This window comes from Prionailurus bengalensis, chromosome B4, assembly GCF_016509475.1.
Source record: "Prionailurus bengalensis isolate Pbe53 chromosome B4, Fcat_Pben_1.1_paternal_pri, whole genome shotgun sequence".
Lineage (NCBI taxonomy): Eukaryota > Metazoa > Chordata > Mammalia > Carnivora > Felidae > Prionailurus > Prionailurus bengalensis.
The window spans coordinates 16136143-16158612 of NC_057358.1; the positions used below are offsets into that span (position 1 = coordinate 16136143).

Genomic DNA, 22470 nt, shown 5'->3' on the forward strand with positions numbered 1-22470 from the left:
TTCTAACACACTTCTTTTTTTTTTTAATTTTTTTTTTAACGTTTATTTATTTTTGGGTCAGAGAGAGACAGAGCATGAACGGGGGAGGGGCAGAGAGAGAGAGGGAGACACAGAATCGGAAACAGGCTCCAGGCTCCGAGCCATCAGCCCAGAGCCCGACGCGGGGCTCGAACTCACGGACCGCGAGATCGTGACCTGGCTGAAGTCGGACGCTTAACCGACTGCGCCACCCAGGCGCCACTCTTCTAACACACTTCTTACCAGAATTGGGTAAAGACAGGATCGGGCGACCTATGACCTACTGAGCTACACGGCTTGCTCCCAAGACAAGTCACAGAAGAGACACTGGCATGGGGAGCCTGGGTGGCTCAGTCAGTTAAGCGTCCCACTTTGGCTCAGGTCACAATCTTGGGTTCATGAGTTTGAGCCCCATGTTGGGCTCTGTGCCGACAGCTCAGAGCCTGGAGCCTGCTTCGGATTCTGTGTCTCCCTCTCTCTCTGACCATCCCCCGCTCAGACACTCGTGCTCTCTCTCTCTCTCTCTCTCTCTCTCTGTCAAAAATAAACATTAAAACAAAAATTTTAAAAAAGAAGAAGAAGAAGAAGAGACACTGGCCATCCTCCTGGAGAGGCACTAGACCTTGGACCAAGTCAGTGCTTGCAGCCTCCCAGATCAGAGAGCAGAGATGGCTCTAACTACCCCGCCAATGCCTCTTTCATCACTCCATTATGAGATCACAGTCTCTGCTCATGAGTCACTGTGTGAGACTGCCTACCTACTCATTTGTGACATTCGTGGCATCCTTTCAGTGCTCTCAGTCGCCTGCTCCCTTAGCATTCTGTCACTTCACCTTGCAAAGCTGCAGTAATGGAGCACGACAGCCCCTGGCATACTACATGGCTGCACCTGACCCCTCAGGACTGCTAGGGAAAAAAATCATACAGGTAGGTGGTTGGTGCCTTGATAAAGGCATGGTGCCCGATCCGTTCAGCCTTTTTCCACCTTGATGATAATGTTACTTGTCGCCAGCTACCTTCTCTTCCCATTTCCCTCAATGGCTACCTACCCATTTACCGTTCTCTGCCCTCTGAACTTCTCAATCATGCATCCCATCTCAGAGAAAAATGTCGCTGCCACGTGTGAACTGATCTTTAGGGATCAGACATCCTTACTTGCCTTCTTAGAGGAAAAAGTCTCTCTGCTCCACAAAAGGATAATCCACCTGCCATCCCCTCCCTCCCCGTCTGCCCTGAGATCTGGACCCGCCCCCTTCATTTTGCTCTCCATTGAACCTTCACCCTTTCCCTCCCACTGCCCCCTCCTCCTCCTCAGGCTCAATTCTCTGCCATCTCAAGGTCAAAACCAAACAAAACTCATTCTGCTCTTCTCCTTTGCCTGATGCCTTGCCTCGCCTTCCAACTGTTTTCCGCTGCATTCACTTTTCTTTCCCCACAAATCCGCCAAACTGTTCTGGGGAGGCATCACCAAAGCCAGGGGTTATTTCAGTCCTCCTTTATGTCCCGCCATCTGAGCTGCAGACCCCCCACGCTGCACCTGGTTCCCATCACAGTCCTCTCTCCCCGTTCTTCAGGGTTCTTCTTCCTGTTCTGCCTGTTACTTTTACATAACTGGCTGGTCTTCAGTGACAGCATTCCCCAGGACTCCCTCCAATCGCCTTTTCTCCTCAGCCAGCCTGCTTTCTCCAAACACCTCAACCAACCTCTCTCCCCCTTTGCTCCATCCTAACTGCCCCCTGGGGGTGGTGTTGCGCATGCACATTGGATCCTGTCATTTCCCTGGGCTAAGTCCATCTGGGACCCCCCCCCCCCAGCCACCTTAGGACGGGCTCCACACTTCTTGACTGGACCTACAGAGCCATCCAGGACGCAGCCCCAAAGACTCCGGGCTCCTCTTTCACCGACAGTTTGCTAACTGCTAAACGGTACAAATTCTCCATTCCTTGCAAGTCTTACATTATGGATTCTGACGGCTTGTATTATTTAATTATAGAATTTGTTTATTTGGTTCTGGCAACCAAGACTTCAGGCACATCTTCAATCACTTCAGTATATGTCAGAGGGGAAAAAAAACTCTTTAATAAGAACTGGGGGGAAAAACGTACACAGAAACAAGCATTTCTGCCATCGTTATCTGTGTGGCTGATCTGCTTTTTAGAAATTCTGTCTCTTTAAGTCAGCCTTGAGTCGAAAGCGATCACTTTACAAAACCACCTGGCAAGATTTCACAAAATAGCAGGAAGCTTAAGGACCACACAGCTCCTGCAAGAGGATAAAAATTAAGCCTCTGAGGATGCAAAAAAATACCTCTTTAAAAAAAAACAACAACAAGTGATTCAACCCCTACAAAATAATGTGCCCAGTACTCAGTGGGCAACCACTAGGACCTCGAAAACAGAGTTTACATCACCTTCTGAGCATCACTTGCAGTGAATGCCATCATGCCATTGTCCCCTGGACAAGTAAAATATCCCAAAGAATAATGTCCGTAGGTGACTAAGGACTTTCAAGACCATGCAAATCCTTTGTCCGGTGGTCATAAAGGGGGCAAAACTGGAAGGTGTTATCTAGATGAAAAGCGTAAAACCTAATCAGTTTTACTCTCTCAGAAGAAAGAATGTTTTAACAGATGGAGAATGCAGCCTAAAACTGGAAAGAGCCCAATGAATGGGAATTTTCCCATTTACTTCTCAGGCTCCTTCCCTGCGCCCGGGAAGAGGAGTTATAAGCCAGGAGTGTCTCCTGACCACCAGCGGAAACCCCCCTATAGAGACGTGTAAGAGGTGACAGTGACTTCAACGTCATCAAGCAAAGGTTCTAATTATTAATGTGTGCCCCCCACCCTAGAGTTTCCCTGAGAGACAAAGGCCAAGTACCCAGCCCCCTGCATAGCTTGATTATTCTAGCAGCCTGGTTAACACAAGTCTGCCTTTACACACAGAACTGGCCAAACCAAGTCTTGGCGCCTTACAGAGATGAGGGGCAGACCCTGGGCTGCCTCTTTGTTCAGTCATTAGCCATGTATCAATGGAGCCCATAGCCTGGGCCACTGGCAATGGTGGCTATCGGAGATAGGACAGTGGACAAGACAGTGTCCTTGCTGCCTTAAAGCAAAGAGTCTGGTGAGGACGACAGACAGGTAAACGCGCACTTATCAGGCTGACTTAGCAGAATGAGCGCTGGCTGTTTTCTGTAATCATATTAATTTCAAGGAACCTTGAATCTGTGTTTTGGCGGATGTCACGTAATTCAAAATAACAGTAAGTGCTCTTAAAATGACCACGCAGAACTTCATTCTTTTCCACATGAACACTGCAGCCAATTGAAAATGCAGGTTTCTGCAAAACGATCTCTTGCTAACTTGGTTTCACCTTAATGTTTGCCTGTCTTTGGTCACCCTTGACAGAGATTAGCTGGGTATCTCTCTCCCACTAAATCAGTAGCCATAATGTATTCTGGCCCCCTACCACTGCTGAAAGATAGCTTTCAAAAATGCAAAGTCATACATCTCATACAGATGTGAAATGAACACGCGTTAAAGATTTTGTTCTATTCATAAGGAGAGAATCAGTTCAAAGGAGAAGCCACAGCACAGACACATTTATAGACCAGGAATATCGGGATGAATGTCCAAAGGGGGGCAAAACCAGTGGAGAGGGGGTGGGGAAATCAAGTGGACCTCTACCAGGTCGTTTGCATATTGCTGGTAGGACATCGTTTGCATATTGCTGAGTTAACTATAACTTACAGAGTTGTGAAACTGCTCCCAAAGGATCAGGACCAGATAACTCGGAGGAGCGTTGTCTGAACAATGCAAACTTAACCAATGAAGCACAAAATTTTCCCTCGACCATTTACAATATCGCTGCCCGTCGCTATGATGTTGAAGGAAAGATCCACAGTAATGAACCTCATAGACTCCCACTTCTGGTAAATTTCAGCCCTTCCGCCCCACAGCTTGCCCGGAGGGGAACAGGCTGGCCAGGCGCAGGTGTGAGTCCTTTCGGGCAGACAGGAAGCACTAACCGTGAGTTACCAAAAGGACAAGTCTGATCCGGAGATTAATTAAAACTTCAAATCCAGATGGGCAACAGTAGGGTCAAAATAGAGATGAAATAAAATAGAAGCACGTTGGGAACAAAAGGAAGACAAGTGACAAGCGTTGGAGCATTCATGTCTCACTGCACTGTCCTTAAGTGAGAGATCCTTGGGGACTGGAGATAAGCTCACACGTGTGGAGTCGGGTGGGATTTGTCCACACTGTGGTATTTCTAAGTATTTATTTAACCCACCATCAACAATATCTTCTTGCGCGATACAGCCAAAATCATTCTGACTTTTTTTAAAGTCTATTTATTTATTTTGAAAGAGACAGACAGGGGTGGGGGGTGGTAGAGAGAGAGGGAGAGAGAGAATCCCAAGCAGGCTTTGGGATTCTGTCAGCTCAGAGACACTGTCAGCTCAGAGTCTGATGCAGGGCTCGAACCCAGAAATCTGTGAGATCATGACCTGAGCCAAAACCGAGAGTCAGATACTTAACCAACTGAGCCATCCAGGCACCCCTGGTTTGACTTTTTCTTAACATGCTTTGAATTTGAAAATCTTGGACAAACTGAGTATATTTTCAATACTAATATCTATACTCCTTGAAGCAAAAATTCCACTGTGCCTTCCTCGTGAAGCATAAAGACAATGGCAACATCTATTGCGTGGACGTTAGGCACCAGGTGTCGTTTCAAACACTTCATACATATGTCACCTCATTTATTCCTCAAATGAATATACAAAGTAGGCACTCTGTCCATTTTACAGATGAGGAAAACAGCACGGGAAGATTAAAGCATATATCTACAATCACTGTGCTAGTTAGAACTGGAGTTTTGAAGCCACGTGCTATCGCTCTGTGTTCTGAACCACCATCCGATGCCACTTCCACTAATAGGGGGGAAATCTACCTTCAGTGGAGGGCTATTCACGGTCTATAGCAAGCACCACCTGCCCCCCACCCCCAAATCTGAACCTATGGGAGCTGAAAAGACCCTCTCCTTGATCAAACTGTCGTCAGGTTCCTTGAGCTTTTTCAACTAGACCCCGTCCTGGGGCATGTCCTTCAGAGTCCAATTTTAGCAAGAATCCTGCTAAGTCAGTTTGGCCCGAATCCCTTACGCTCCACATGTGATCACCCTGAATATCTAACCCAATTCCTCATCCCCCACTGGTCCCCAGGTGATATCTGACCACCCTGGCCTGCCTTCAGGGAGAATCCTGCCAGGCCAGTTCAGCCAGAATGCCCCCTTACCCGGATGCCTCCTTTTAGTAAGTGTTCATCCACTAACCCCTGCCCCCATGTGCTCCTTAGCTATAAACTCCTCCATATCCTTGTTGTCCCCAGAGTTGAGCCCAATCTCTCTCCCCTAAACACCCCATTGCGGTGGCCCCCATACCTGTCCCGACAGAACTCTATAGTCTGCTTTACCGCTTTAACAAGTGTCGTGAATAATTTTTTCTTTAACAGAGCTATTTTGCAATTCTATAAATTGCAGCTAGCTGACAGCAATGCAAAATAATTCTTGTCAACAGGCATACAAATGAATTATGTCCAGTGGAGACACAACGCTCCCCCACAGAGGGAAAATTAGGTTTGCCTCCATTTGATCATTCGTCTCAATATTCCTGATCTATAAATCTGTCTGTTCCTTTGAACTGGTTGTAACACCTTACCAGTTTCTTTTACGGATGAGTTAAACGCAATCTCTCAAAGGTGTTCATTTTCCTATCTACATGAGAGGCATGATTTTACCTTTTTAACAAAACTATGTTCCAACACTCCGAACGAGAGTGTTGAAGACATTTCCGAATTGAATAAACAGATCACCCTGATCAAGAAGATACACTCTGGTGGCAAACAGACCACACAGTTCAGAGCCGTGGCACGCTAGGCACTTAGCTCCAAGAAAGTTCTTTAACTCCTCTGTGCTTTCAGCTTCGTGTGCAAAATGGGGATAATATCGTCTGCAGATTTGATGCAGTTTGTAAGAGCCAATGCGTGAACACGCTCAGCACAGTAAATGGAACAGAGAGCTCGCTTAAACGGGACTCAGCAGGAGCCCTCGTGGGGACTGTCATTTTTGAGGGTGCCTCTTAAAGCAACACTCCTGAAGCTGCAATGCGCCTCTGAATCACCTGGGAATTTTACTAAAAACCCAGATTCTCAGTCGGGAGGTCTGGGATTGGGCCTAATATTCTGCATTTGTTTCTTTTTTTTTAAGTTTATTTATTTATTTTGAGTGAGAGAATGGGGTGGAAGGGGCGGAGAGAGAGGGAGGGAGGGAGGGAGGGAGAGAGAGAGAGAGAGAGGGAGAGAATCCCAAGCAGGTTCTGTGGTGTCAGCAAGGAGCCCGATTTGGGGCTTGATCCCATGATCCATGACATGATGACCTGAGCTGGAATCAAGAGCTGGATGCTCGGGGCGCTTGGGTGGCTCAGTCAGTTAAACACCAACTTCGGCTCAGGTCATGGTCTCACAGTTCATGGTTTCAAGCCCCGCATCTGGCTCTGTGCTGACAGCTCAGAGCCTGGAGCCTGCTTCGGATTCTGTGTCTCCCTCTCTCTCTGCTCCGTCCCCACTCGTGCTCGGTCTCTGTCTCTCAAAAATAAATAAACATTAAAAAAAAATTTTTTTTAAATGAGCTGAATGCTTAACGCTGAGACACCCAGGTGCCCCCAAATATTCTGCATTTCTACCAAGCTCCCAGGTGATGCCAATCCTACTTGACTAAACACTGCACTTTGAGTGACAAAGTCTTACTCTTTTTTTAAAAGACTCTTTTTTATGATTTTTGTAATGTTTATTTATTTTTGAGAGAGACAGAGCACAAGCAGAGGAGGGGCAGAGAGAGAGGGACACAGAATCCGAAGCAGGCTCCAGGCTCTGAGCCATCAGCACAGAGCCCCACACAGGGACTGAACCCACGAACCATGAGATCATGACCTGAGCCGAAGTCGGACGTTTAACCGACTGAACCACCCAGGTGCCCCAACAAAGTCTTAAGCTTGATCGATGATCATGTTCTTCTACCCTGATTGTTTTCTCCTAACAGCCTAGAATAAGACTTGCAAGAAATGCAGGACTGCCTCACAGCCAGTAGAGTTTGAAAAATTACAAGAGTAAAGTGAGCTAAGTTACCATGCCACTAACAAGAGTTTGTTGCGGTTTTTAAATTTTCAGATGAAAAGCTCAAGGAGGGAAATAATTTAAGAGGAGATTTATGGTACTGAGAACATTTAACATGATTGCTTTTCTGAGTCAAGACACAGCGCTCAGCCTCCCGGGAGCTCTGCTACAGAGAACACACAACCAGCCTCCATTGTCACTAATACCTCCATTCGGCCCCACCACCCCATCAAACGCAACCCTCCGATGGGGACTGTTCCAGAAAACTGGACGGTAAGTGAAGGACATGGCCATTTCTGAGAGAATGCCAATCGGTGTGAGTTGCAAATGTATCTAAAAGGCATTTAAAATCCATGTTTAAGGGGCGCCTGGGTGGCTCAGTCAGTTAAGCGTCCGACTTCAACTCAGGTCACGATCTCACGGTCCGTGAGTTCGAGCCCCGCGTCGGGCTCCGGGCTGATGGCTCAGAGCCTGGAGCCTGCTTCCGATTCTGTGTCTCCCTCTCTCTCTGCCCCTCCCCCGTTCATGCTCTCTCTCTGTCTCAAAAACAAATAAACGTTAAAAAAAAATTTTTTTAAATAAAATCCATGTTTAAGTGTCCATATGAGCTATGCAATCTCAATCACAGCTCTTCATCCCAACCAAAAAATAAACAAATTTCTCTGTCAACTAAGTATTTCGTCAGTAAACCTTGGCGAAGTGAATAGTAAGATAAAAATTTAACTGGGAAAATAACTTTTACCTATATTCCATGCTGAGTCTATAGTGGTGTCTGAGGTAGCCATATGGCCACCGGATAACACTTAAGAATTTAAAAATATGTGGGGTGCCTGGGTGGCTCAGTCGGTTAAGCCTCTGACTTTGGCTCAGATCGTGATCTTATGGTCTGTGAGTTCGAGCCCCGCGTGGGGCTCTGTGCTGACAGTGCGGACCCTGGAGCCTGCTTCAGATTCTGTGTCTCCCTCTCCTTCTGCCCCTCCCCTGCTCGTGCTCTCTGTCTCTCAAAAAATAAATAATAAACATTAAAAAAAAATTTAAAAATATGTAAATATTTGAACCACAACTACAGTTTTAAAATAATCTTAGTCATGAACGAGTAAAATCTGCCTCATAACCCATAGGTCCATGGCTCATTTTTATAAAATCATACTTCATATTCATTTTCAGGAAAGCATTAGGGTCAAACACTAGGAACCTCCTGAAGACGCTTTTACAGACTCTTCTTTAAAAAACAAAATGAACAGGGGTGCCTGGGTGGCTCACTCAGTTAAGCGTCCGATTCCAGCTCAGGTCATGATCTTACGGTTCGTGGGTTTGAGTCCCACATCGGGCTCTGTGCTAACAGCTCAGAGCCTGGAGCCTGCTTCAAATTCTGTGTCTCCCTCTCTCTCTGCCCCTCCCCTGCTCATGCTCTGTCTCTCTCTATGTCAAAAATAAATAAACATTAATAATAATAATAATAATAATAAAAAGCAAAATGAACAAAGGTGGTGCAACGGTTTCTGATCATCGGAGCAAGGAGAAATTGACTCAATACAAACTACGGCAAAGACCGGGTACCAACGTGGAGGAGCTGCCTAATCAATATTGAAGCTCCAGGGAAATAATATGCTATGAAAACATAAATATCCCCAAAGCTAGGCACTGAACACATCTGAGCAGTGACCAAAATCCTAATTTACTGGTTTAACATTAAAAAAATAGCATATGGTGGGACGCCTGGGTGGCTCAGTTGGTTAAGCGTCTCTCGGTTTTGCTCAGGTCATGATGTCGCGGCTTCCTGGGTTCAAGCCCCACATCGGGCTCTGCACTGGTAGCATAGAGCCTGCTTGGGATTCTCTCTTTCTCTGTCTCTCTCTCTTTCTCTCTCTCTCTGCTCCGCCCCTACTTGGACTGTCTCTCTCTCAAAATAAATAAATAAATAAATAAACTAAAAAAAAAACGTAGTGGATAGTGATATATCTTATAAAGTCTATTTGGGGTTTACTTGTGGAATTAAGGTCAGTGTCACCATAATGAAAATCAGCGCAAAAAAGTCTTTCAGAAATCATGTCCAAACATTTGGCAGCACCTTAGATATGAAATAAAATGGCAATAAGGATGTGTCATAATAAAATAAAAGTAGCCAGTAGAATATTTCATCTTACTGTGGCAATTTTATAAATGTGAAATGAGGCAAAAGGCCCTGTCACAGAAAAATGATTTTCAAAATCCTGAAATTACTTCATTCAGTTCAACAGGAAGTACACAGAATCTCCCTATCGATCAAGATGTTTTGTGTGACTCATGTTTTATAAGACAATGATGAAAAACTATAAACTAGAGTTTGTTCAAAAAGCAACTTCTAGAATTTGCCCTCGATTCACTGTTAATAGGTCTCTATATCGGCCTTTGACACGATTGTGTCTTCCTCATCTCTCAGAGGCCCCCTCTAATAAATCTGAACAAATGGGTGAATGAGCAAATGGCAACTAAAACTGAGATACCAGAAGACTATAACTCATGGAGGGAAAAAAAAAAAAAAAAAAGGATTCTGGAGCCATTCAGACTGAAAAGAGAAAATTCTAGAAAAAAAAAAAATTAACAGGAAGAACTAGAACCAAAAGGATTTTCTGATTAACCCCCTAGCTAATTATAAGATTTAATTACCCAGAAGAACCTAGTACCTCTTCATTTTATTTGAGATTTTACTGTGTTTAAAATGATGCTGTCCAAGCGTTCTTATTAATATTGAATGAAAGTGGAAGAGAATTGGCTAACTGAATTTCCTGAGCTTAGGTAAACCGTAATTAGGAAGCGTTAGGAGAGTATCCCAAGAGACCTATCCATCTCAAAATGGAGCGAGAGAATTACAGATGAAATCCGACAAGGAAACAGCACTACATAATCATCCCTGAAAAGACGAAACACAATTACTGGAATGTGGTGCCGGGTTCTACGCAGCGCACTGAATCGCGTCACGTCTCATTCCATGCACCTGCAGAGCAATAACCCTACTCAACAAACCTCAACTCCCGATTACATTAAAATCTACCAATCTCCTATCTGCCATTCGCAATTTCCTATCTGATAAAATGTACTGCTGTTATTTCACTTAAAATCTGGAATAATCTGAACCTGCTTCCATCAGAGCTCCTGTGTCTGGGTATGGATTTGGTGGGGAGGGGGGTTGGATGTTTACTTTTCGCTTTGCTGTCTTGCGTCCGAGCCTGGAAGACCTCATGGGCGCTGCCTGCCAGACTCGGAAAGGACCATTTCAGGCCATTTCTGAGAGGACCTCTTTCCCTGGGCTCAGGTTCTCCTTTAAAGTGCCTTCCCTCTGGAGGCTATTTCCTCTTGCTTGTTAACTAGTTCCTACTCCCATTTCCTACTCATCCGAAAAACTAGTCTCTGTGAATAGGATCATACATGGCAATGAGTTCTAATGAGTTTTTAATGTATTGCACTTCACAGGGAACGAATTTGCATTAAAAAAAAATGCTTTTAAAGATGTCTTCTTCTGTCCCTAAGTCCAACCCCATTTGCAAGGAGAGCCCCCGCTGTGGTCTAGGCTGAGTACTGCCATCGCTTTGAGCCTCTGGCAGTGCTCTGGCCCCTCTGGCCTCCCTAGTCCCCACAACCCAAGTCTGTCAACCCAAGTCTCAACTTCCGACCCCACTCCCAAGGGACAGATTGGCCTTTCCCGGTTTTCACTTTAGGGATCCCTCTCGGCCATGGCCAGCAATCACTGTGACTACCCTCACATCACTGACATCTGGCTCCTGTTGCCCTGGACAATAGCTGCCCTCACCCAACCCCCAGCTCTAGCCTCCCGGAGCCTCACACCATCCCACCCACCCACCAGTGGCCAAGCCAGCCCCAGCCCCTCTTGACGGGCTCAGAGAAATTAGTAATCCAATCAAGGGTGCTAAAGTGGGAATTGAGACTCTGGAGCAGCCCCAAATGTTGGACAGAGAGGAGCTCAGGCCCATGGGAGCCCCCATTCGCCCGTTAAGTGTCAAGCAATAGGCCTGACGAGGCCACGCACAGGGATGACCCTGAGTGGGGACCGATGTGCTATGAATCCCTAATGTGAGCCCAGGGGCTCCATCCACTGCAACATCAAAAAGGCTGCATCAGTTCGAAACTGCATGTTCCCCAAACACAGGCCTTTTAGGTACTTTGCCTACAAGAACTTTACGGGAATGGGTCTGTAATCAACGTAAGTGCATATTAACGCCACAGAATCAAGGAGAAGTTCAGATAAAGGCACACGCAGTACTAGCATTTTCGTTATCTAACACACCTCTTTTTTCAATTCTATCAAAAATGGAATCTGTTCTATTTATTCTATCCACTGAATGCATTTTTTTTAATTCAAGAAACACAATATTCAGAATAATTACTTTTATTACAGCCATGGGTTTTTCCTTAGGCAATGAACGATTCCATCTAATTCAGCTGCTTATTATCTTTTTTTCTCAACTCCTGTATTTCTTTCCCAGTAATAACATATATTTTCTCAAGTTTTAAAATCTCTTTATTAGACACAATTGAATGTAATTTGGGATTTACAAGTCTTATCACATTCTGCTTCTGCCTGAGCGATTCTGAACACAGGAAGTACAGACTGCATGTATTTCTTCAGAGTCCCTCTAACTTTTTGCTTGAGATTTGTGAAAAAAAAATTATGGTTCTTTGACATCTTTTCATCTAGTCACTGCTGCAGCATCTGGAAAACACCAGGAGCCTTACTTATCCAATGCCCCACTCTGACACTTCTCACTTACAGGGCTGTTTGAAATGGGCCATTTTGCCAAGGGGGTTGGCCACACAGCTAAAACTAAGGAGAACCAATAATTTTGGATGCAACGATTCATCCATTCATGAAACCTATTTTACGCGCTATCATTTACATATTATGATTTTGCTCATGGGTGTGAGAGCTAGAATGGAGGACCTTAAGGAAATCGAGATATATTATATCCATTTATTACTTTAGTTTACCAGCCTGATACCTCCACTTACCGTGTAGCAAGTATTTTCACTCGATATTCAGAATAATCCTGTGAAGTGAGTATTTCTATCACCACTCTCATATACCAGATAGAATTTATTGCTGCTAATTTTAATAGGTTCTACTCACTTACGCCAGTATTCTCCCTGCAACCATTCTTTAGTCTCGTATGGAGACTTCCCTGCAATACACACACCTGCCTTCATTTCTCTCCCTGCCCAACTCACGTCCCCGAAAGCATTGTGAATTCCCTTGCCTCTCTCTCTCCGTTGCCCTCGCCTGGAAAATTCAGAGCCCTGAATAGACCCAACTCTCTGCCATCTGGGCCTGCCCGCAACCAGCCAAATCCTGCTGGAGAAAAAAAGCACACAATTCCAGTGAATGGGTGCACTTCAAATTTGGCTCTACAAACTTCAAATTGATTTCTGGCAGTCCTATTTCCCTAATAAATTTCAATCTCTTTTAAAATCATTAGTTCATTTCTTCTCTGCTCCAACCTCCCTAGCCCCCACCTCTCCATTCACCTCAGCTGATGGCCTCACCTCATACTTCAGTGAGGAAAAAGAAGCCCACAGAGGGCCCTGCTTCCAAACACCTTCTACTAGATCTAAAACCTCTCGGCTTCTGTGCCTCTCTGCTTGGCCCGCCATCACAAAATACCTCAGACTGGGTGGCTACACCGACAGGCATTTATTTTCTCACAGTTCTAGAAGCTGAACGTCCAAGATCCAAGCATCAGGCTTGGTTTCTGGTGAGACCTCTCTTCCCGGCCTACAGATGGTCACCTTCTCACGGTGTCCTCACAGGGCCTTTTGTCTGTGTGCACACACATGCAGAGAGAGTTCTCTGGTATCTCTTCCTCTTTTTCTAGGGACACCAGTCCTATTGGATTAGAGCACTGCCCTTACTTCCTCATTCAACCTTAACTGCTGCTCTAAATACTTGCACGTTGGGCATGAGGGCTTTAGCATGTCAATTCTGGTGAAGATACAAATCAGTCCCTATCAGAGACCATCTTCTTTGCTTACCATGAATTACATCAGAAGAATGTCTCTGCCCCTATCAAAAGCCAACAGCCCCCCTCTCTTGCTCTGGATCCCCAGCCCTTACCACCTTTGTAAGAATATCATTGATGGGGCGCCTGGGTGGTCATTTAAGTGTCCAACTTAATCTTGATTTTGGCTCGGGTCACGATCTCACAGTTCGTGACTTTGAGCCCCGCGTCCAGCTCTGTGCTGACAGTGCGGAGCCTGCTTGGGATTCTCTCTCTCTCTCTGCCCCTCTCGTGCTCCAAGTAAATAAATAAACGAAAACAAAAAAAAGAAACGAACATCACTGACCCACTCGCCTCCCCTTTCCTGTGCACAACCAGTGTCTGCCCCTCTCTCCCTTGGGTCATTCTTGCAAGCGTTCTGACATGCTCCTCCCGGACTCACAATCCCTCTCCATCTCCTAGCTGCCTTCTCTGCCCCCCTTCAAACAGTTCCCCCAAGCACTGTCTACATCACTGCTTGCCTCTCCTCAATGATTTTTTCACTCATCAAAACCGCTCAAATCTGGCTAAAACTGCTTGCCTCAAAAGCTGCACAACATCCCAACATTCTCCAAAAGTTAATGGAAACAACTTCTTATTTCACTCAATTGTTCAGTTGACCACTCTCTTCCCCCAAAATTCTCTTCCTGCTGGAGCCATGCTATCACACTCTCCTGGGTCTTTCTGCTCTGCTTCTCCTCTTTCGAACCTCTAGATCTTGGAGCGCCCTAGAACTCGCTCCTGTATCATTTGGCATCATCATCTCTTGCCCAGCTACTTCTAACCCTATGTGATTTCAACCCTGTTTCCCGGCTTTCCCTGCCTCTCTGACGGTGACACACAAATTTATATGTGCAGCTCTGACCTCCCGGCTGAGCTCCAGACTCATTTATATGGTCCAAATGCCTGACAGCTCCTCTTGGATGCCTAATGTTCTTGTCATATGAGGTATATCCAAAACATAACCCTTGACTTTCTTCTCCCTTTTCCAGACTTTCCCATCTCAGTAGATGGCAATGAACTGCTCACACCACAACTTTTGTCACCCTTGACTTCTCCCCTTCCCTTATCTCCTACTTCCAGTCTTTGGCAATTCGGCCTCAAATCCATCTCCCTCTCTCTATCTCTAGCCCAAGGCACCTCATCTCTCCCCTGAACCGCACACAGCCTCCTAACTAGTCTTTCCGCTTCCATTCCTGCCCCACTGCCATCCATTCTTATGCAGCTGCCAGAAGAATCTGTTACAAACTTACATCAGATATTTCGTCTTTCCCTTACGCAAAACCCCTCCGAGATTTCACTGATCGTTGGAACAAAACTCAAAATCATCACCAAGGCTCGCGTCCTACATCATCTAACTGAGCAGACCTCTCTTCCTACTCTGCCCCGTCTCCCTCACCTCCCCAGCCCCATTCTTTCTGCTTCTCAAACATGTCAAGGTCAGGGTCTATGTACCCACTGCTCCCTCTGCCTTGAACACGCTGGCCCGTCATGCAGGTCTTAACTCAAACGTCAGCCCCTCAAAGTGATTTTTCCGACGCCCTGTCTAAAGCAGACCCTCACCCGTCCCCAGCACTGACTTTCTATTTCCTTCATACCGCTTATCACAGTGAACTCCAAGAGGGGAGAGTTTCGGTCTGCCATGCTACGTTCCCTGCTCTGTCGTCAGCACCAAGCCCACAGCTGGCATACAATGAAAAGTCACTGAAAGAATGAAATTGGTCACACGCACTCTCTCTCTCTCCTCCAGGATGCCAAAGGAAACCCATAATTGCCTTCCCCAATCCTCCATTTGTCCCCACCCCATCTATCTCCTAAGGAGAGCTCTCTCAGCCAGACCGGTCCGGGGCTCTTTGTACATCAGAGTCAGAGAGCTGACAGAGAATTAATAGAGGAAGATAGGACCTGAAAGGCTTAGGAAGGGAAAAACTTGGGAGAAATCGGCTGTCAGTCAAAAATGATAAAGAATAGAGGTCTGAGTGAAGAGATGGGGGGAGGAAGCAATGGGAAGGAGGGGGAAATGCACGTGGTCTAGACGTAAGCGAGAGAGTTCTTTCCCCACTTGTCAAATCTGACTCTCTGGAAGGAGTGAGAGACAAAAAAACTGAGAAGAGTCAATAGGATACGGACAGCAGAGCTGAGGATTCTGAATTGAATCCCTTTTTATGTATTTTAAGAGGAAGGAAAATAAGAATGCATTTTTTTTTTTTTTTTTTGCATGTTGAATCGTGCTTCCTCAAATACCAGCGTGGAGCTGAACTACACAGGCCCATGATTTCCAAAGGGAAGAAGATAAAGTTCTGAAATCGTGTGACATGACCACAGTCATTCAGTTAACAGCGGCAAAATAAGGAAGCCAGGACTCTTGCCTTCAGGGCCCGGGTTTCTATGCCTAGGCCACCTCCGTCCTTCCAAAATAAATGAGGTTCAGTGCACGGGCCTTGTTCCTAATCAACAATGTGGCCTCCTTCTGTTACTTCCTTTCTAAATGCTCACCACAATTTAAGTCAAGCTCTCCAACTCATGCTTTCCAAAATATATCTTTATCCCCCCTCCAAATATCGAAACAGCATCGGTTCCATTTTTCGTTTTCTATCACCTCTCCTCTGTGATTCCTAAACCATTACCAGGAGTGGGCATCCAATTCCATGTGTAAAGAACACTAAGTTCCTGGCAGATAATCTGTCTACATCTGGAGAAGGGAATTATTTAAAGTGACAAGGTGATCTCTGACCAGCTCTTCACCTGTCTTGGGTTTCCATTCTTCTTTCCTGTGAGAGGTTTCCTACTGGAAGATCATCGTCCTTGAAAGAAGCTGGAAATGAGAGTGGAATGGAGTTCTGATTTCCCCACCTTCAGGGAACAGGATGCAATCGGCCTCAAACACAGAACATATCCTTTTCTCATTCTTGCTGAACACATGGCTATGGAAACACATCAGAGGTCATCAGAGGTCACCGTACTCCAGCCTTTTCGCGACCTACCCGCAGCGCATCTTTGCGGAATGCCCTTACTCTATCCTTCCATCCACCTTTCCCGGGATCTGAGGTCATGCAGTCATCCACAGTCTAAGTGCACCTCCCAAAATTTTCATTTGCATTTCAGTCATCAGAATGAGTGGCCTTCCCGCATGGCAACCCTTAAACTACACACCTGTTTTCTAAACAGAGGAACGAGACTGTGAGATGATAACTACGATATAGACAGTTTTCTTTAATTGTTACCTCAATGACTGAGAAGCTGAAATGCTTTGGAAAACAGAGCACATTTTTCTACGATCGTGAAGTCATGTGAATATTGGTGCCTCTTGTGATCATCCCGCAGAACTCTCTCTGAGGGTCATCCCGAGAACACGCGTGGACGAATACCTCTCGGAGCCAATTTAAGTGCTTCCATATTCAGGTGCTGTGAAATGAGGGCTCACGCGTGTAGAGGACGCTACGGAATGCGACACAACCCTTCCGTCGGGACCATGGTGTCCACCCTTCCCGCTGCTGGGAATGCTGTCTGCTGAGGGCCCACCTGGATCCTTCCCCAGGAACAACACTCAGAAAGGATCTGCCTCCTCCAAGGTCACGTGCCCTGGAAGGTAGATGCCTCCTACAACCAATCAGTGCCCTTCCCTTTACCTCAATTCAGAGAAGCCAGTTTCCCAATCTGCAGCCAACGCCTCCATGGCAAGTGCATCAGGGTCCAAATCCTCCCATGTCTCAATTCTGCTTCCCTCATCCCTTCAGCAGCGTGGTTCCTGAGAGCACTTCCCTGCACACAAATCTCCATCCCAGAGTCTACTTTTCAGGGCATCCGATGTCTAACAATCCCTAATACAGTAGAAATTACATAGCATGTACTTTAATTCATCTGTGCTCGTCACTAGTATGCTAAAAAAATCAGGTATATAAACTGTCCAATTAACTAGCCCTGAATGAGCAAGATCCAAGAAGTAAAAAGATGAATACAAAGTTAGAACACATTATAAACTGAATTTTATTTCCTTTCTGGGACATTTTCCACAGGTATAACCCTCAAAGTATTAAAAAAAAAAAAGACCAAAAATACCTTGGAAGAAAGCTTACATTTGAAATGGTCAACTATTCTAAAACTTTTGTGAATTATCATTTTTTAATTTTTTTTAACATTTATTCATTTTTGAGAGACAGAGAGAGAGAGAGAGAGAGAGAGAGAGAGAGCATGAGAGGGGCAGGGGCAGGAGGCAGACAGAGAGGGAGGCACAGAATCTGAAGCAGGCTCCAGGCTCTGAGCTGTCAGCCCAGAGCCCGACGCGGGGCTTGAACTCACAAACCGCGAGATCATGCCTGAGCTGAAGTCGGACGCTTAACTGACTGAGCCACCCAGGGGCCTCGAATTACCATTTTTAACCTTCAGTTTATGCTCTGGGTTATCATTTTGCCTAAAGCAACACCCCACAATAGTAATTAAGAGGTCTTTTTTTCTTTTTAACGGCCACAATTTAGCCATTCCGAAGCAATTATGGAAGATCAGAGAAACAAAATTTAGATATCACTTTTTGTCTTCCTACAATACCGATCTCCTCTTTACCAAATGGTAGCCAACAGCTGCTTTCACCATTAACAGCAGATAATGTACTACTCCGTGGCAAACACAGCCGTCAATAATTCTGTTCCTCCCTTACCGCCATCCCCGGGCTCAAGTGAAAATACATTGATGTCGTTATGGCTCTGGACACATTGATTAATCAGGTAATACACATTCTAAACACTTAGTGAAATGGACTGTAAAAAAACTATTTTACTGACTCTCAGGGGCAACGATTTATCTTCTCTTACTCTAACAGCAGTGCTGTATCTGTGTCTTTGCAGTCAGTGGTACTTAAAAATCATCTGAAAATGCGTGGGCTTTGTGGATTCAACATCATATAAAGTTCACTGAATTTGGCTAAAATTTTCAAAAAAAAAAATTAAATGGACAACACAAAGCATGCTAAGACCCAGAGACGGGAACAAGAGAAAATATTAGAAACTGTTTAACAATATGGACCGGACAGGATGATGGACAGTGTTAATTTCACTCCGAATCCAGCCCACTGGAAAATGATGACGATCCCTTTCAACACAACAGGAAATAAATGCGCACGGAAGCAATTCTTAATAGAATACTGTTGCCATTCATCTGGCAGTACCAGAGCCAACAAGACAGTCAGAGCGTGTTTGGTAACAACAACAAAAAATATGTGCCTGATATATTATGCAGCCAAATTAGCAAGCAATTAGATAGAAATATTGAAACTGCACCAGAAGCAACTGCCATCCTAAAATTCCCTCTGTATCCAAACAAGTAAGCGGAAGCTTGCGAAATTTACTGAATTTACAACCTCTCGTTCCTGTTTTCCAAATCCTAATAATCATCTCCCCAGGGAAAACGTTTTCACATCTTCCAAAGTGGGTCCCCTTGCTCTATGTTTTCACAGCACCGTATTTCTTTACCTTCATATAACTTGATGTTGTTGGTTCTGTGGTTAATGTTTCCCTACGCCAACTGGACTGCCAGACCCCACGACTGGAACCCTGAATGCCTAGTGCTGTGTATGATACGTTACAGGTGCTCCACGTATACATTTTAAATGAATAAATGACATTCTTGACACATCAGCGATTTTCTCCATTTTCCAGCCTCGTTTTGGTTGTCACTTGCATATCTCTAGACACTGACTCTCTCTTCTGCTCCAAGTCTGATGAGAATACCATAGCAGACAGCATCCCTAGAACAATGTGACACTTACAGGAAAAGGACACATTCCTCCTACCCCTTTTGTTCTGTGTACACGAAAACAGACTACTTGTTAAAGTGCATTTAGGTACCTGTGATGGGTCCTGGAATACATAAGCAATAATCTTAAGGGAAATTTTACATCTTTGTCCAAAATCGTCTTCGGAACAATACTATGTATTCTACACCAAGCCCTTTATAGATAAGCAGGAATCACAGATATTAGTGGAGTATTATAATCATAGGTATTAATTAACTAGCACCATGCTCCAGTTATTAAGAAATTATCCAAGGGGCGCGTGGGTGGCGCAGTCGGTTAAGCGTCCGACTTCAGCCAGGTCACGATCTCGCGGTCCGTGAGTTCGAGCCCCGCGTCAGGCTCTGGGCTGATGGCTCGGAGCCTGGAGCCTGTTTCCGATTCTGTGTCTCCCTCTCTCTCTGCCCCTCCCCCGTTCATGCTCTGTCTTTCTCTGTCCCAAAAATAAATAAATGTTGGGAAAAAAAAATTAAAAAAAAAAAGAAATTATCCAACATCAAGAACAGAGATATAACATCTTCCCATTGGATTCTTTTTCTTTATGTTTATTTCTGAGAGAGAGTCAGAGTGTGAGCTGAGGGAGGGCCAGAGAGAGAGAGAGAGACGCAGAACTCGAAGCAGGCTCCAGGCTCTGAGCTGTCAGCACAGAGCCCGACGTGGGGCTCGAACTCACAAACCGTGAGATCATAACCTGAGCTGAAGCTGGACACTTAACGGACAGACACCCAGGCATCCTTCGCATTGGATTCTTTTGTCCAGCTCTGGTGGTTCTCACACTTTCTAGCTTCTGGCTTTGGAGTGACATTCCCTGCATCACCCCCCACATCACACTTTATATTGATATCTTACCTTTAGTGACTTTGGCAGCATTATTCCCAAGTTCTACTTCTGCCTAACTGTCACTGTGACAGACACCATATTGCAGCCCTGACCGCAACCCCCCCAATGGTGCGTGTGTTTGAAGCCTGTCATCTATTAATGGACTTACGATTTTAACCTTATTGTCAATTACAGAAGAGGAAAAATTGCATTTTCATGATACATTTTGAGAGCCACTTCGACACATCTTAATTCCCTCTCATTCCATTCAGTCATCATTATTTCAACATCTCCGTTTTTTTTTTTTACTTACAGCTTTGTACCCATCAAACGTGGATTTTGTTTTTCAGTTTTTCTTTTTAGAAAGAAAAAATATATATAATATCAGCAGTGTAGGGATCTAAAGAGCTGCCTCACCCTGCCACCAGCTATTTGAGATTCAAAACTAAGAGTAACAACCTAGGAATGAAAACAGAATGACTTTCGGAAACCACGGAAGTTACTGAGTTTCCTGCACAGAAACACTCTGCTGGCAGGACCGGCTTGCGTGACTACAAGCGGTTGATCGGTGTTCTTAGTTCTTAGTCCGGGTTCCCCCAGAAGCGGACCAGGAGACAAAAATTTGAATGTGAAAAGCACGCTTGAAAGAGGGCTTCAGGCAAGATGGGAAGGGAGGGAGATGCTGTGGCATCAGGCCCCACATTAAGGCCCTGTATTGTGTGGGTCTTGATGACGAGGGGTCCCAAAGCAAGCCAAGGGCAAAGCACAACCTGACGACACCCCTGCCCCCAGGTGAGAGATGTGTGACCTTCCTCGGGCACTCCTGGCCGCCCAAGAGCAGAGGAAAGGAAAGCACATCAATGGTTAACTGATAGAGACCACCGTCGTGCAGGACGGGAGTCTCCATGGGTTTACAAATATCTTAGGAAATTGCAAGAAAAAGGCAATCTTATCAACAGCCTAACTTCCAGAAACCCACAGACTCAGTTTCCTGGAGCCCTAACATCACCCTCCCCTCCACAGTGACGTGGGGAACACAGGCAAGAAGAAAATGTAAATAACGTTAAATTTCTTGATAGCCTGCAGCCCCGTTGACATACACTTGAGGCAAAAACAGAGTATAACATTCCTCCAGGAACCCCCTACCGTCTGAATGTTAATACTCTGCTACAGGGAAAATTAACTAGCTCAATAAGGCGAGGCCTCGGGTATCTTACGAGTCCTCTTTAACATACAAAACCTCCCTTTTTCCTTACCCCCCCCCCAACTCTCAGGTGTATTATCAGTCACTCCTCACAGCCCCAACACAGCTCAACCCAACACGGGTCCTGTCCCCGGGTTTAATAAAATCCCCTTTTTGTACCACAGACATCTGAAGAACTCTTCCTTGGCCATCAGCTCCAGACCCCCGCCACTGTTACAGAACCCGCTCTGGACCACCCTGTAGAAGAGCCAAGCGGTACTGGGAGATCTTGGAAGGCAGGAGGTTTGTTTCACACCGGCGGGCTCAGAGGAGATCACTCTCCAGAGATCTGAGCCCCTAGCATAAGCAGAGGGAACGATTTATAGTCTGTTACTTCCACATTTCGCATTAGTAGTAATTTGGCGCACGAGGCAAGCAGGGCAGGAAGAAGAACCTGGAAAGGGAGTCTTTGGCTGGGGACTGGAATTTCCCTATCAGTCTTGTCGGCCATCTTACAGCAGATTTCTCCCTAACACCACCACTCCAAAGTGGCATCACTGACTTCTGGGGAAAACTAGGAGGGCCCTGAATGGCCTGACCACAAGCTCTTCTCTCCACTCTGCTCCCATAGACCAGGCCCCCTGACCTGTCACAGGACCAGGCACAGCCTCTGTCTATCCCTTAGTAGTGGGCGTCAGTCCCCCACCCGCCCACAGAATCACTCCCAACAGATCACATCCTCCTGCAAGAACCAATGGACACCCCGCCCTCTTGTTCCTACAGCGCCTTCCCTGGTCCCGCGGTCCTGTTCCCGAGTGCGATCTCCGTACAGTTCCACGCGGCAGGCAGTGTCCTCTTCCAAGGCTGCGAGTCCGTGTAACTCACAAACTGAGGTTGGTCCTGATTGTCCGTGTCCCTGTCATGGGTCTGGCCATCTCCATCACCCTATGGCAGGAGCCTCTTCCTCACCAGTGGGGACGAATAGGAGAAATTTAAAACAGATACAGAAGGAAACATAGCTAATGAAAAGTGCCTTAGCAGGTTACTACTTAGAGCTGCTGGGTGTCTGTCCTAAGACCCTCTCGAGAGTTCTGGGGCCCAGAGTAGAAATACCAACCCAGTGTGCTGAAAGAGCTAACTTTGCCAGGTAACAGTTGAGGGCTCTCCCTGGGGCATTCACCTCCCACACCAGACACACGGAGGCTCCGCCAGCCAGAGCGAGCCCTGAGGCAGAGATGCAGAGCCGGCAGGGGGGTCTGCTGGCAGGACAGCTGTGAGGGGGTACGGGCAGAGGCCCCTGGAGCAGTGGGAAAGAGCAGTGGTCCATTTGGCCAAAATCCTGTTAGCTCCCAAGTTGTTCTGCAAAATTCACTAATCCACACATCTTTTGGCACTAATAAAGCTCTAGGGAATAAAAGAGGATTGGTAAAGGGAAAAAAGAAAAATGTTGATGGTCTGATAG

At 45.8% G+C, this 22470-nt stretch overlaps 1 long non-coding RNA gene across 1 annotated transcript; it reads left to right on the forward strand.

The window, feature by feature from the left end:
• The first annotated feature begins 803 nt into the window (after nt 1–803).
• LOC122472408 lies at nt 804–21435 on the forward strand. The gene is made up of 3 exons (XR_006294424.1): nt 804–945; nt 7247–7465; nt 21194–21435. It is a non-coding gene; the product is annotated as an uncharacterized LOC122472408 (long non-coding RNA).
• The last annotated feature ends 1035 nt before the right edge of the window (nt 21436–22470 follow it).